Genomic DNA, 15,861 nt, shown 5'->3' with positions numbered 1-15,861 from the left:
TAGCCTCCCATGGAGACTATTGAAACTTAAAAGTTCAAATCACCCCTCTTTCGCCCCATTCAAAATAAAATAATAAAAATAAAATCAAACATAGACATATTTGGTATCGCCGAGTTCAGAATCGCCCGATCTATCAATAAAGTAAAGGATTAACCTGATCGCTAAACGACGTAGCAAGAAAAAAATCTAAATGCCAGAATTATTATTTTTTGGTCGCTGCGACATTACATTAAAATTCAATAACGGGCAATCAAAAGAACATATCTCCACAAAAATAGAATAATTAAAAATGTCAGCTCGGCACGCAAAAAATAAGCCCTAACCCAACGTCAGATCACGAAAAATGGAGACGCTAAGGGTATCAGAAAATGGCACAATTTTTTTATTTTTTTTAGCAAACTTTGGAATTTTTTTTATCGCTTACATAAAAAAAAAACCTAGACATGTTTGGTTTCCATTAACTCATAATGACCTGGAGAATCATAATGGCAGGTCAGTTTTAGCATTTAGCGAACCTAGCAAAAAAGCCAAACAAAAAACAAGTGTGGGATTGAACTTTTTTTTGCAATTTCACCCCGGGAAGAGGAAACCCAAGCAACTATATCATGTAAATCTGTTAAAAGCATGGAAACACTGGGAATGTATGGTTACAGATGAGACTCCAGTCATATCTACTTTGGACCCTCTGACACCAGCCCGCAAGGAGGCCAGGAATGAGGTAAAGATAAGCAACACCCTCTCTAAACAGTAGCGATGGGAGGCTCGGAAATAAGTGCAGCAGAATATGGACGTATTCTCGGAACTACCCGGCCGTACATCTGTAATTCACCATGCCATTGTCGCTGAGCCTCCGGTAAGGGTACGGATGAAACTGCACCGCGTGCCTGAGGCAAGCCACAAATGCTCCAGTTAGGAGTTATTGATGAGTCCAGGAGTGAGTGGGCTAATCCCATTGCACGTATTCCAAAGCCGGACGTATCGTTACGATTTTTTGAGAATTTCTGGAAATTACATGAAGCGTCAAAATTTGATCTATATCCAATGTCCTAGGTAGACTTCACAATGCTCGATCTGACCAAGGGTTACTGGCAGGTGCTTATGACAGCCGGCAAAGGAAAAGACCACCTTCATTACGCCATATGGTCTCTTTCACTAGGTCATCATGACTTTTGGGTTACACGGGGCTCTGGTAACGTTCCAGAGGCTGATGGACACAGTTTTAGAGCCCCATCAGAAGTATGTCGGTGAACTTGGATGATATTATCTATAGTAACGACTGGCATACCCACTTGTCCCAGGTACAAGAGGTGGTGGACTTGCAGAAAAAAAAAAGTGCAATAGGTCTCAGGGAAGCCAGTTACTTGGGGTACGTGATTTACTGTGGGGTTATCAAACCCCAAATAAACAAAATCAAGGCCATGTAAAATTGGCCCCAGCCACTTACTACAAAACAGGTAAGAGCACTCCTCAGCATCATCGGATATTACAAAAGGTTTATACCTAATTTTGCCAGGAGAACAGCACCTTTGACTGATCTGTTAAAAAGAATATCTGTAATGGTTCATGCACACTATGTCAGAGGGGGTGGTGCCGATGCACTGAGGGGATGATTGATGGCTGGGAGGCAGTTGAGTCAGGGGAAAAAAACATACCCCACGGACTCAATACGGGGGGGGGCTGACAGGTTCCCTTTAATTTCCTGAAATAGGTAAGGAGATTGCTCCATTATCACTTTTTCTATACCAGAATGGCAAAGTTTAGCATAAGATTTTGGCAATCTTTGCCCTGCACAGGGCACATTCCTTGTTTTTTGTCTTGGTCACTGTTTTCTTGGGTCTATCCTGAAAATCAGGTAACAGCATGTGTTGAAAAAGAAATATATCTTGGTATTGTGTTAGCCAGTAGACAGAAAAATATTTAGAATTGAGAGTAATCAGTGGTCGATACCTTTTAATGGCTAACTGAAAAGATGGTAACAAATTCTTCAGAATTTATTTCAGTCTTTGCCTGATGAGACCTGTTTAGTCTTGAAAGCTTGCAGTTTGCTACCATCTTTTCAGTTAGCCATTAAAAGGTATCAACCACTGAGGACTCTCAATTCTAAATATTTTTGAAAAAGAAAAACACTCCTTCATGACCATGCCAGGCCCAGGTTTCGGATCATCTTCACCAGGAAAGCTAGGATTCTCCATGTTTACACTCACAAAGCACACATTGTCCACTTGCAAAGAAAACCCACACCTCTACCCCTTCTTTACATGAGCAGGTGTGGGAGGAGCTATGGCTGTCTTTTTTTTTTTTTAAATGTCCTGCTCTATTCAGCTGTCCTATCTTCGCAACCCATAAGTAGACACTGAATTTGTGCCCCAGCACTGGGCATCTGACATCACACTTGGCCTCACCGCTGACCTGGAAGCAGCCAGGGCCGCGCATGCACCCTCAATCAGGAGCCATTTTTTAAATTCACGCATGCTGCACTCCTCTAGGCTCCAACTTCCGAACTCTGAAGCAACCTGCCGACATCAGAACAGGTGCTCCTGGTTGGAGAGGTTCTACGGAGATCAGGCCCTCCAACAATTGGATAGCCCTCCAGCCACCAGGACACCCAGAGTTGCACTATCACCAGGAGAAATTTCCCAAGGTATCTTCTTTCTCCTGGACGGTAGGTATTCTCTTCTAGCAAGAGGAAACTATACTGAGGAAGTGAAGAGATACCACCCCTTTTACTTTGGTAGGTTTACTTCTCCTGACTTTAGATACTCTCTCTCTCTCTGTACGGTGCTGTCATGGTGAAGGGAAATGTCATATTTTTCAGTGTTCTCCCCATAAAGTATTTTATATATCTACCCAAGTTTGTTTTATATTTATTTTACAACAAAAGTGTATTCACATAACTCACTGTTGGGGCATACTGCTAGGATACAACAATTTTTTGATCCATGAGAGGGGTCCAACCAATATGGAGAATAAATGGGTGTAATTTCTTACTCCATTGAAGGGAATCCTTTAATAGTGTATTGTCACATACCTATAGATTAGCTAAATATTATATGTATCTAAGCATCTTCTGAGTGACCCACTGAAAAAATCCACTTGTATTCTCCAATGATATGTTGGCAGCTATATGCCTGGCATTTAAAGCGCGATTGTCAGATAAAAATTATGTGCCAAACTAAGAACATCGCTATGGGGGCAGCTTTCCCCAAGTCGAATCATACCCTAATGGTCTAAAAAAACGACTGAAGAAATATACAAATATGATTCTCTGTACACTGTGGGCGATACTCCACATTCCAGTGCACCTTCCTTTGCTTCCTTCCATCGCTAGGCTGCCCAGCTCTGAACCCATCTCATTGATTGACAGCGCTACTGTCAGTTTAGATTTTTGTCCTTCATTGAAGGGTCACTTGTAATTCTGAATAGGCCACAAATCAATGGCCCCTTGGGATCCATCAGAAGACATAACAAAAGCTATGTTTCTGTGATAGGTATCTATAGAAGCTGCGATGGTGGTGAGAATATCGTAGTTACTTACCGATAACGGTATTTCTCTGATCCCATGACGGCACTACCGAGAGAGGGATCCGCCCTCAGGGACAGGAAACCCACAGGTTAAAAAGGCGGGACCTCTCCTCCACCTCAGTTGGTTTACAGAGCCTTGCAGGGAATTTCTGCTGTAACTTAATTGGTTATTTTTACACAACAAATCATAACTATATAACTTATATAAGCTCCTCTATATATATATATATATATATATATATATATATGTATATATATATATATATACATATATATATATATATATATATATATATATATATATATTTATATGCACACCTCGTGACTTAAAATATTAGTAGTGTGGACACCCATACGTGAAGGGGGGGAATATACAGGTGCCGTCATGGGATCAGAGAAATACCGTTATCGGTAAGTAACTACGATATTCTCCTACCCCATGACGGCACTACCGAGAGAATTCCAAAGAATGAAAGTTTAGGGTGGGACTACTGCCTCAAGAACTCTCCTACCAAAAGTCAAGTCTGAGGGAGAAGATAGATTAAGCTGATAGTGCTTGAAGAATGTAGAGGGGGAAGACCAAGTGGCTGCTCTACATATTTGATCTATTGATGCTCCACCACGTTCAGCCCAAGAGGTTGCCACCGACCTGGTTGAATGGGCCTTAATTGTGTCCGGAGCTTGTTCTCCGGAAGAGGTATATGACATCTTGATGGCATCTCTTACCCACCTTGCCAACGTGGCTTTTGATGCTTTGTGACCCTTATTTGGTCCCTGAAAGCAGACAAACAGAGCCCTCCCTTTCCTACACTCCCTTGTGGCTGATAGATAGTGTGTTAGACATCTCTTTACATCTAGTGTGTGTAGAGCCTCCTCTTTTTTGTCTTTTGGATTGGGGCAAAAAGATGGTAAAGCTATCTCTTGAGATCTGTGGAATTTTGACGCCACTTTGGGAAGGTAAGAAGGGTCAGTTTTAAGGATTACTCTGTAATCTAATATTTGGGTTAGAGGTGGGTAAGCTGATAAGGCCTGCAGATCACTAATCCTGCGAGCTGAGGTTAGGGCCACCAATAAACAGGTTTTCCAAGATATTATTTTCAGTGAAGCCTGAGATAAAGGTTCAAATGGTGCCTTAGTTAGTGCTGAAAGGACTAAGTTCAGATCCCAGGGAGGAGCGGTGAGATGTATAACTGGTCTGGACCTAGTAGATGCTCTAATAAATCTTTTTACCCAGTGATTCCCGCCAAATCCTGGTTGTAAAGGGCACCCAATGCTGCAATCTGAACTTTCAGAGTGTTTGTTGCTAGGCCTTTCTCTAATCCTTTTTGAAGAAATTCTAGAATTTCCTGGATTGGCATCTGATCTGATAGGGTAACTGCTGACGTGGAGAGGAACTTTTTCCAGACTTTGCCGTATGCTCTGGTAGTTATTGGTTTTCTACTGGCCAGCAGGGTAGAAATTAGATTTGAAGAAAACCCCCCTTTTTTTAACAGTTCACTTTCAAAAGCCAGGCCGTAATATGCAAACTTTTTATTTGTGGGTGATTCACTGGCCCTTGATGCAGAAGGTCTGGGATATCTGGGAGTACCCATGGATCCGCTATGGACATTAGGCGTAGCCATGGGAACCATACTCTTTTCGGCCAGAACGGAGCTATCAATATCACTTTGGCTCTGTCCTCCCTGATTTTCTTCAAGACTAAGGGAATTAGAGCTATCGGAGGAAACACATAAGCTAGATGGAACTTCCATGGAATTAACAACGCGTCTATAGCCACTGGACTCCCCCGAGGATCTATCGAGCAGAAGGCCTCCGTTTTCCGATTTTGATTGTTTGCAAATAGATCTATATCCGGGGCCCCCCAAAGATCCGCTATGCGTTTGAATATTTTTGTATTTAACTCCCATTCCCCCTGTTTTAATTGGGTTCTGCTTAGAAAATCTGCAGTTTGATTTTCTGACCCTTTTATGTGAAGGGCTGTCAGGGAGGACAAGTTGGCTTCTGCTTGTGACATGATGAGATTTGTTACTTTCATTAGGGATTGAGACCTCGTCCCTCCCTGATGATTTAAATATGCTACTACCACCCTGTTGTCCGTCAGTACTCTCACGTGGTGGGAACAGAGGGATGTTAAAAAATGATTGATGGCATACTGAACTGCTAAAAGCTATTTCATGTTTGAAGTAAGGTCTTTTTCTTCCCCTGACCAAGGACCTTGGGCAATTTGCCTGTTTAGGTGGGCCCCCCACCCCCAAGGACTTGCGTCTGTGGTCAGGATTATCGAGACCGGCCACACCCATGGAACCCCCCTCCTGAGATTGGACGGGTCTGTACACCAAGCTAAGGAAGTTTTTGTCCGAGAGGATATTTTCAATCGCTTCTCTAAATTTCCTCCTGCGTGGGATACCGCCTCTAGTATTTCCCACTGGAGATCTCTCGAGTGGCTCTGAGCCCACTGGACCGCTGGGATACAGGATGCCATTGACCCCAGTATGGACATGGCTCTCCTTAGAGTGATCAGAGGAGAGACACTCAACTGCTTCACTAGATGTATCATGTTGGATACTTTTCCTTCCGGCAGACGACACTCTTGCTTTGTTGAGTCTATTACTATCCCTAAGTACAACTGCACTTGAGACGGGTTAAGCCTGGACTTTTCCAGGTTCAAAAACCATCCTAGATTCGATAGGGCTACCATCACTCTGTTTAGTTGCTGGCTGCAATGTAGAGAGGAACTGCCCATCACTAGGAGGTCATCCAGATAAGGCACAATCCATATGTTTTGTTCCCTGATATGGGCCATTACTTCCGCCATTAATTTTGTAAATACCCTCTGGGCAATGGCTAGACCAAATGGAAGAGCCCTGTATTGGTAATGTTTCAGTTTCCCTTGTATCATTACTGCAACCCTGAGGTATTTTCGGAACTCCGGATGGATTGGCACATGATAGTATGCGTCCTTTAAGTCTATAACAGTCATAGTAACATAGTAACATAGTAACATAGTAACATAGTAACATAGTTAGTAAGGCCGAAAAAAGACATTTGTCCATCCAGTTCAGCCTATATTCCATCATAATAAATACCCAGATCTACGTCCTTCTACAGAACCTAATAATTGTATGATACAATATTGTTCTGCTCCAGGAAGACATCCAGGCCTCTCTTGAACCCCTCGACTGAGTTCGCCATCACCACCTCCTCAGGCAAGCAATTCCAGATTCTCACTGCCCTAACAGTAAAGAATCCTCTTCTATGTTGGTGGAAAAACCTTCTCTCCTCCAGACGCAAAGAATGCCCCCTTGTGCCCGTCACCTTCCTTGGTATAAACAGATCCTCAGCGAGATATTTGTATTGTCCCCTTATATACTTATACATGGTTATTAGATCGCCCCTCAGTCGTCTTTTTTCTAGACTAAATAATCCTAATTTCGCTAATCTATCTGGGTATTGTAGTTCTCCCATCCCCTTTATTAATTTTGTTGCCCTCCTTTGTACTCTCTCTAGTTCCATTATATCCTTCCTGAGCACCGGTGCCCAAAACTGGACACAGTACTCCATGTGCGGTCTAACTAGGGATTTGTACAGAGGCAGTATAATGCTCTCATCATGTGTATCCAGACCTCTTTTAATGCACCCCATGATCCTGTTTGCCTTGGCAGCTGCTGCCTGGCACTGGCTGCTCCAGGTAAGTTTATCATTAACTAGGATCCCCAAGTCCTTCTCCCTGTCAGATTTACCCAGTGGTTTCCCGTTCAGTGTGTAATGGTGATATTGATTCCCTCTTCCCATGTGTATAACCTTACATTTATCATTGTTAAACCTCATCTGCCACCTTTCAGCCCAAGTTTCCAACTTATCCAGATCCATCTGTAGCAGAATACTATCTTCTCTTGTATTAACTGCTTTACATAGTTTTGTATCATCTGCAAATATCGATATTTTACTGTGTAAACCTTCTACCAGATCATTAATGAATATGTTGAAGAGAACAGGTCCCAATACTGACCCCTGCGGTACCCCACTGGTCACTTCGACCCAGTTAGAGACTATACCATTTATAACCACCCTCTGCTTTCTATCACTAAGCCAGTTACTAACCCATTTACACACATTTTCCCCCAGACCAAGCATTCTCATTTTGTGTACCAACCTCTTGTGAAAGTCATGAAACAAAACGGGATAAGGGATCTGACACATGATTTTATTGTTTCCATTTTGAATTTTTCTATTACCAGGTATCTGTTTAGTTGTTTCAAATTTATAATTACTCTGAAAGTTCCGTCCGGCTTTGTTCGAAGAAAGAGTGGAGAATAAAACCCCCTCGTCTCTTCCTGTTGCGGAACTTCCTGTATGACTTTCTTTTCCAGAAGACTGAGAACTTCCCTCTGGATACTCAGCTGCTCGATCTCCGACTTTCTTTGTGGTGTGACCACAAACTGATTGTGTGGCATTGTGTGAAAAATTAGTCTTAGGCCCGTCTTTATGATGTTTAGAGTCCAGGCACTTCCAGAAATTTTTTCCCAGGTTGGAAGAAAGTGGGTCAGTCTCTCTCCTACCTGGGGCACACCCTCATTGTGGTTGTTTTTTATTATCCGGTTTGTTAAACATGAAACCTCCTCTTTTGAATTTTCTGTCTTCCCACCCCTCCTTTTGGTTTTTTGGGGGGCGTCTTTGTGTGAACCTCCTCCCTCGAAAGGGCCGCCTATAAGACTGATTTAGGAATCCTGGAAAGGCTTTCTTTTTATCCACCGCTTTTTCGAGGACATCGTCTAGGGTGGGACCGAACAAATATTCACCTTCACACGGTATGGAACACAACTTGGCTTTAGTTTGCAGGTCCCCCGGCCAGCACTTCAGCCATAGTGCTCTCCTAGCCGCATTTGAGAAAGAAGCTGATCTTGCCGTCAGCCTGAGTCTATTGAGGCATCTGCTAAATACGCAGCGGCACCTCTCATCGCTGACACGGAGTCCAGTATAGACTCTCTCGGGGTTTTATTTTTTGAGTCTCTAAATGATCCAGCCAGACCATTAGCGCTCTCGCTGTACAAGTAGCAGCTATACCGGGTTTTAGCCCCCCGCTGGCGGCCTCCCAGGACCCCTTTAAGAAGACATCGGCCTTTTTATCCATAGGATCCTTGAGGGTCCCCATATCCTCAAAAGGCAGGGCAAACTTTTTAGAGGCTTTCGCGATGGCGACGTCTAATTTTGGCGCCTTTCCCCATGAGGCGCAGGCTGGGTCATCAAATGGGTATTTCCTTTTGGGTGTTAACAGTACTTTTTGTCTGGTCTTTTCCACTCCTTTTTTATTAGGGCTTGTATTTTTTCGTTTAATGGGAATACTCTGTACTTCTTTTGTTCCAGGCCACTAAACATAAGATCTTGTACAGATTTTTTTGGAACGAGTGTCCGCCAGACCCATTGTTGCCCTAACCATTTTTACCAGCGCATCCGTTTCATCTATTGGGAAACAGTTGCGACCGCTTTCTGAAGATGCGGAGGAGGATGCTGAAGCTGTAGAGCTATCTGAATCCTCACTCGTGCTATCTCCCTCGCTGGAGCTGTAATCTGGAGATTTTTCTTTACGTTTTCTTTTACGGTTTTTTACGCTTTTTAGTGCGTCTGCTACTTGGGTTTTAATTAAGTCTTTTAATTCAGATGTGAAACTCGGCGTCTCCTCATCAATGGTGTTCTTAATGCATGACGCACAGAGTTTTTTAACCCATGAATCCGGCAAATCTGCTGAACAAAGCGGGCACACTATGTTTACTTTTCCCCTGGCATTTCTTTCCCTAGGAAACAATAAACCCCTATTAGAATATACACTTTCACGGAGGTCACTTACCCTCCTAATGTGAGGAAGATACCGGTTGTGGCCTTGAGGATGCCTCCTCCACTTGAACCACCGTCTCCCTCCTGGATCCACCAGAGCCTCTGCTGCGCTGGGATCCTGAGCTGCTGCGCGGGTTTTCGTGAAGAATGGTGCTCCTTCGGGTTCTTTGTCACAGGGGCCTGTGAAATTTCTTCCACCGACTGCTCTATTCCACTCATGGTGGTAATCTCTGAGCAGCGGTATGCCCCTTTCCTTCCGGATATATACTGACAGAGCGGCGCCAGGCAACTTCCGGATTACCCAGAGGTACCCTGCGCCGCCCCGGAAGTGACCCCCGCGCCTGCACAGTAAGTCGCCGAACCTCTCGCGCGCGCTCACTGGTTACCGGCTCGCAGGAGGGACGGAGCTTCCGCAGCCGCCGCTGCTCCCAGCGTTCTGCCGCTTGTCGGTGACCGGCGTCACCACCCCCTGTGCGCCCCGTGGACCGGCGGAGAAAATTCCAGGTAGCCGCCACTACCTATTACGGATCGTCCTCCTTTGAAAGGGAAGAGGCAGGCTCTCTTCTTGGCTCTTCACTGCCTCCCCTCCGCGCACATCTACGAGGCCCGCCGACCCCGGATCGCGCCCTCAGGGAGGAATCCACCTGAGACCGTGGCAGGGCCCCCCACTTCCTGAACTCGGCCCGATGGTCCCTGGACTCCTGGATGGTGAGCTGTGGGATCCCCGTCGGGGACAGGAAACCGAACTGAGGTGGAGAGGTCCCGCCTTTTTAACCTGTGGGTTTCCTGTCCCTGAGGGCGGATCCCTCTCTCGGTAGTGCCGTCATGGGGTAGGAGAAAATAGCCTTACCCAGGAAGTGACTGTGAATTTATATTTCTACTGACATTTTTTGGCTCAAGCTCCCCCATCAATTTTGTTATGAAGAGGTTTCCAAATTGCAGTAATATTGCTGGAATTGCCTAGAATTTGTCAATATCACAGCAAGAATGGTGATGAGGCACCGTGTGAAAAAACCCTTTGTGGGGGATTACAGTGTATAACCCCTAGTAAACATTCATCATGAGCACCTGCCTTAAAAGTGTTATACACGTAATAAAGCATACTTAATGGACAATGTATTAGGTATAACATTCAAATGCAAGGTACAAAATCTCTGTTTTCATGGCAGGTGTTCTTTAAAGGAACCCTAGGGACTATCACAGAAGTGAAAAAAAAGTCCCATCTTTACACTATAGCAAAAGACCCTATACAACTAAATAAAAGGGTTATTATACCTGTTAGGGGTCAAAGTCTCAGGATCAGAAGCTTATGGTATTATAAGAGATTACAAAATCAATCCATTATGTGAGTTAGTCTGTTTCCAAGCAGAAAATAGCAGGGAGCTGCCTACTAGAAACTCAGAAATAAGACTCTCTCTGGCATCTTTCCGTTGGTCTTATGATAGGTCAGCTGTTAGTGACATCAACTCTTTAAGATCACATGTCAAAACCTTTGCTACATGACTTATGTCTTTGTTCCAGGCAAAGCTCTTCAGTGTCAATCAGCCCAAGCTTAAGTAGGCAAAGAGCTCACAGTACAAAATGAATCAAATTTGGAATCCATGGGTAGCCATCACTTGTACTAATCAAAGTAACAAGCAAGGCACTTACGCTCCATCTAACCTCTATGAAACCCACTTTTCATAACATCCTTCTGATAGAGAGACAGGCTGGCCAAACAGCAACAGCTGGAGGAGAAGGCTCTTGACAACGGATGAGTGGTATATATATATATATTTTTACTTTTCTAACTAAATTTTTTATAAAAAGGTTTTTCAAACCAGTAACCTTAGAAGAATTTTTGACTTTTTCTAACATTGAAGATGAAGATAAAAATGCATGAAGAATAAATGTACTAAGTCTGGATGTTGTAACTTAACATGAAAAAAATGAAAACTAGAAACCTTATAAATTAGTAAAATTAATCATTCATCTTAATCTTTACAGTATACAACCCATTGCTGAAACAAAGTTAGGGTGCTATGTAAAATGGAAAAAAAACACAATGCAATACATTGAAAATCTTTTATAGACATTTTATTTACAACAGAAAATAGGACACATCAGAAAGTGAACAAAATTAACTTATTTAGAAATCAATGGCAGCAATAAAATAAGTAGCAGTAATAAAAAACAGCTCGGAGAGTAAATATTCAAGTTTATTACATGACGATGTATAAAAAGAGCATGTTAGGCAGAATTTCTGAGGAGCAAAGTTAGTCACTAATTTACCAATCTGAGCTGCATCTAAAAAACTGTGAAACAATTTTAGAATAATGTTCCACAACATAAAATTGCCAAGACTGACTACTCCATCACTTACAGTACATATGAAAAGATTTAGAGATTCTGGAGATATCCATGTGCACAAGGGACAAGGCCGATGATCAATATTGGAAGCTTATGATCTATGGGCCCTCAGGCTGCACTGCATTAAAAATAGGCATGGTCAAGTCCTGCAAATCACGATATGGGATCATATGCAAATTGCCTCTGCAGAGAAAAAGAGGACTTGAACTCTGTAGTGTCACCTGTTGGAAGTAACGATCCTACAAGTCACAATCAACCCTTCAACGAGTCTTGCAATATGACTTAGGATAAAAACGAAATCATGGGATCAAGAATACATTCAGATATCATTATCTGTGAACATAATTTGCTGTTCAATCCACAAATGCAAGTGACAGCTCCATCATGCAAACTATAGATTAACAATCTAAAAATTCTGCTGTCTTCTCTGGGCCACAGAAAAATGGAAAACTGTTCTTTGGCCAGATTAAATGAAAGTTGACATTTATTTTTTATGGAAACCACAGATGCCTTGATCTATGGACTCAAGAAGAGGGACCATCCAGCGTTATCAGTGCATAGTTCGAAAGCCTGCTGGTATTGGGGTACATTAGGGCCTATGGCATGGGCAGCCTACAGATCTTGAAAGGCATTATCAATGCTGAGCGTTATATAGAGGTTTTGGAACCACATATGCTCCCATCTAGACAATGTTTATTTCAGGGAAGGCTTTCATACTTCAACTGCAAATACTGCATCCATCACAACAGCATAGCTGCTCAGAAGAAGAGTTTGTGTGATGAACTGTACAAAACATTTGGTGCATTATCAAATGTAAAATCTGGCAGACAACCCAGAACTCTTGAGCAGCTAGAATCCTACATCAGACAAGAATGGAACAATATTCCTCTACCAAAACTCCACCAATTGGTCTCATCACTTACCAGACATTTACAGACTGTTGTGAAAATACATTTTTTTCAAGCAGAAAATTGATTACTGCTAGATCTTTTCTGATGAATACTGGGCATGTGAACAGTTTTATTTAGAAATTGGCAGCAATAAATCTCATGTTGGAACAGGACGGTGTCTACCAATGTGTGGCATCCTCTCTTTCAACTGGATCAGTTTCTTTTAACATTGAAGTCTATGGAAAACAGAGCCGTTAATTAGCCATCCACTTATCTCCCATTTGAAACAGATCCATTTTTAACTTAGGGTACCGTCACACTATACCATTTCGATCGCTACGACGGTACGATTCGTGACGTTCCAGCGATATCGTTACGATATCGCTGTGTCTGACACGCAGCAGCGATCAGGGATCCTGCTGAGAATCGTACGTCGTAGCAGATCGTTTGGAACTTTGTTTCATCACTGGATCTCCCGCTGTCATCGCTAGATCGGTGTGTGTGACACCGATCTAGCGATGCGATCCAGCGATGCGTTCGCTTGTAACCAGGGTAAACATCGGGTTACTAAGCACAGGGCCACGCTTAGTAACCCGATGTTTACCCTGGTTACAAGCGTAAAACTAAAAAAAAACAAACAGCACATACTTACATTCTGGTGTCCGTCAGGTCCCTTGCCGTCTGCTTCCTGCACTGTGACTGCCGGCCGTAAAGTGAAAGCAGAGCACAGCGGCTGTGCTTTCACTTTCACTTTACGGCCGGCAGTCAGTGAGTGCGGGAAGCAGACGGCAAGGGACCTGACGGACACCAGAATGTAAGTATGTGCTGTTTTTTTTTTTTTAGTTTTACGCTTGTAACCAGGGTAAACATCGGGTTACTAAGCGCGGCCCTGTGCTTAGTAACCCGATGTTTACCCTGGTTACCCAGGTACCTCGGCATCGTTGGTCGCTGGAGAGCTGTCTGTGTGACAGCTCCCCAGCGACCACACTACGATTTACCTACGATCACGGCCAGGTCATATCGCTGGTCGTGATCGTAGGTAAATCGTATAGTGTGACGGTACCCTTACTGGGTCAGTTTCAAATAGAGAATTACTTGACAGTTCACATATCCAGTAGTATACGTTAAACATTTATTTTTCCACCTCCAGTAAGCAAAAAAATGGATTCCTTTCTAATGGGAGAAAAAAGGATGGCCAATTACCGGATTCATTTTCCATAGACTTCAGTGTTATAAAAAAGGATCCAGTTGAAATCAGTTTTTTCAGGTAGACAAAAAAGTGGTGTCTACGCAACTTTTTAACGGATCGATGTTCGATCCAGTCTAAGTGATTACTGGACATGTGAACTAAACTAAACCTAAACTTGGTTTAGGTAACTAAACCTTTTTCAAATTAGATAAAAAAATGTCTACTTACAACTTCTGATGTGTGTATGTTATGTTGTAAAATATGGCTCTAAGACTGTCCCATCATTGCATTCTTGTTTCTTTATATTTTACATGTCTCAACTTGGGGTTGTACTTTCTGCATCCATTGCTGTGATCACATCTGTTTGTTATGGGAAATGGAAAACTATGGCACTTCTGCTCCTTTGTTTCAACAAGCAGCTAGGGTCTCACCTGCACCTTAGCGCTCAAAAGTACTGGCGTGAAGTCTATTAATATGAGAGAAACTATTACATTAACTAGAGAAGCACTCCCATAAAGATTATTTTTATAAATCTGTGTATATGTGCAAGTAATGCAATGTAAATCCAATATTCAAACACCACATCATTGGTTTATTAGGGTCAGGAACTAAAGCAGATGTACTAAGGTTTCCTGATAGTAGAAAATAAATATATGTGTGGAGTACTCCAAATAGCACCAAACAAGAAGAGAAAGCGGAGTAGCCATAAACCACGAGATAAGAAAAAAGCAACAATTTTTAGTTATAAATCATAAAATAGATGCAGACCGTAATTATAGACAGGGTAAAGAGACACCTAGTGTGGATCAATTGTACAAGGTGTCCACTTTTTAAATATAACTGGATAGATATAAATGGAGAAAGTGATTATGCATGAAGGTAAAGTGCCAAAAATAAATCACATTCACAAAGGTAGCCTGATCAAATCATGCGAGCATCTGTAACTACATATTTTTCCTGAGTAAATCTCTAACATACCATATAAAAACAATCTACCACTTACCCATGTCAGAGTGAATTGGAATGCCCCACGTAACACAGACGTGCGTTTCGCCATGGCTTTCTCAAGGGGAGGTGTACGGTTGTGAACACTTAGAGTGTAAATGAGCCCAGGATCACTTGCTGGACTCAAAGAATTATTTATTTATAAGTAAATGCATAATGTCTTTGAGAAGTCACTACATTAAAATTGAATCTTTTAGGCCGGCTTCACATTGCGTTGCAGACGTCCGTTAGACGGACTACGTTACACCGCGGCATAACACGGTGTAATGCAGTCCGTTAACGCCGCCATTAATTCCTATGTCAGATGCATCGCTAGCGCACGCCCACAATGGGCGTGCGCTAGCGATGTGCCGTCATTGAGTGACGGACCCTGGGACTGCAGCGTTTCCGGGTCCGTCACTGCTAGCGCAGATAGAGCATCTGCTATCTCTATCTGCGCTAGCGCGCTGACATACCGGCATTTGCGTTAACAGCAGCCTGCTAACGCATGTGTTGAACAGGCTGCTGTTAACGCAATGTGAACCCGGCCTTATTGATCCACCTGCATGTCCATCTTACGTGTTTTGTGCGTTACCGCTCTTAAATCATAGATGTCATAAGCCTATGAGTAAATCAGTAACACTGAAAACGCATAAGGACATGCACTATCAGTAAAAGATTCAGTTTTAATGGCGTGCTGACTTCTCAATGAAATTCTGCATTGACCCACAAATATATGCACCCAAGTATTAAAAAATTATCCTCTTATGCCGCGTTAATACCGCTTTATGCTGCGGTGTAACACAATCCGTCTAACGGACTGCATTAACGCAATGTGAACCCAGCCTTACCATTTACGAAGTTGAAAAACCCCTTTGACTCCAGCGCACAATTTTGTAAATAGGCAAACTTTGTAGTTCTACCTTGCGCTTTTTTCTTTTTGCAAAACTAAAAGTCCATATATCTGGATAGTTTTTACTCCGTACATGTATGGGAGCGGATGAGTAGACATATTAATATTAAAACAAGACCTTAGCTTGGTATTTTCCCCCCCATATAAAATTTGGTGTTGCATAGATTAAAAAAAAGAAATCA

Source organism: Ranitomeya imitator, chromosome 5, assembly GCF_032444005.1.
Source record: "Ranitomeya imitator isolate aRanImi1 chromosome 5, aRanImi1.pri, whole genome shotgun sequence".
Lineage (NCBI taxonomy): Eukaryota > Metazoa > Chordata > Amphibia > Anura > Dendrobatidae > Ranitomeya > Ranitomeya imitator.
The sequence above is the reverse complement of the archived record's forward strand: the minus strand, read 5'-3'. Positions refer to the sequence as shown.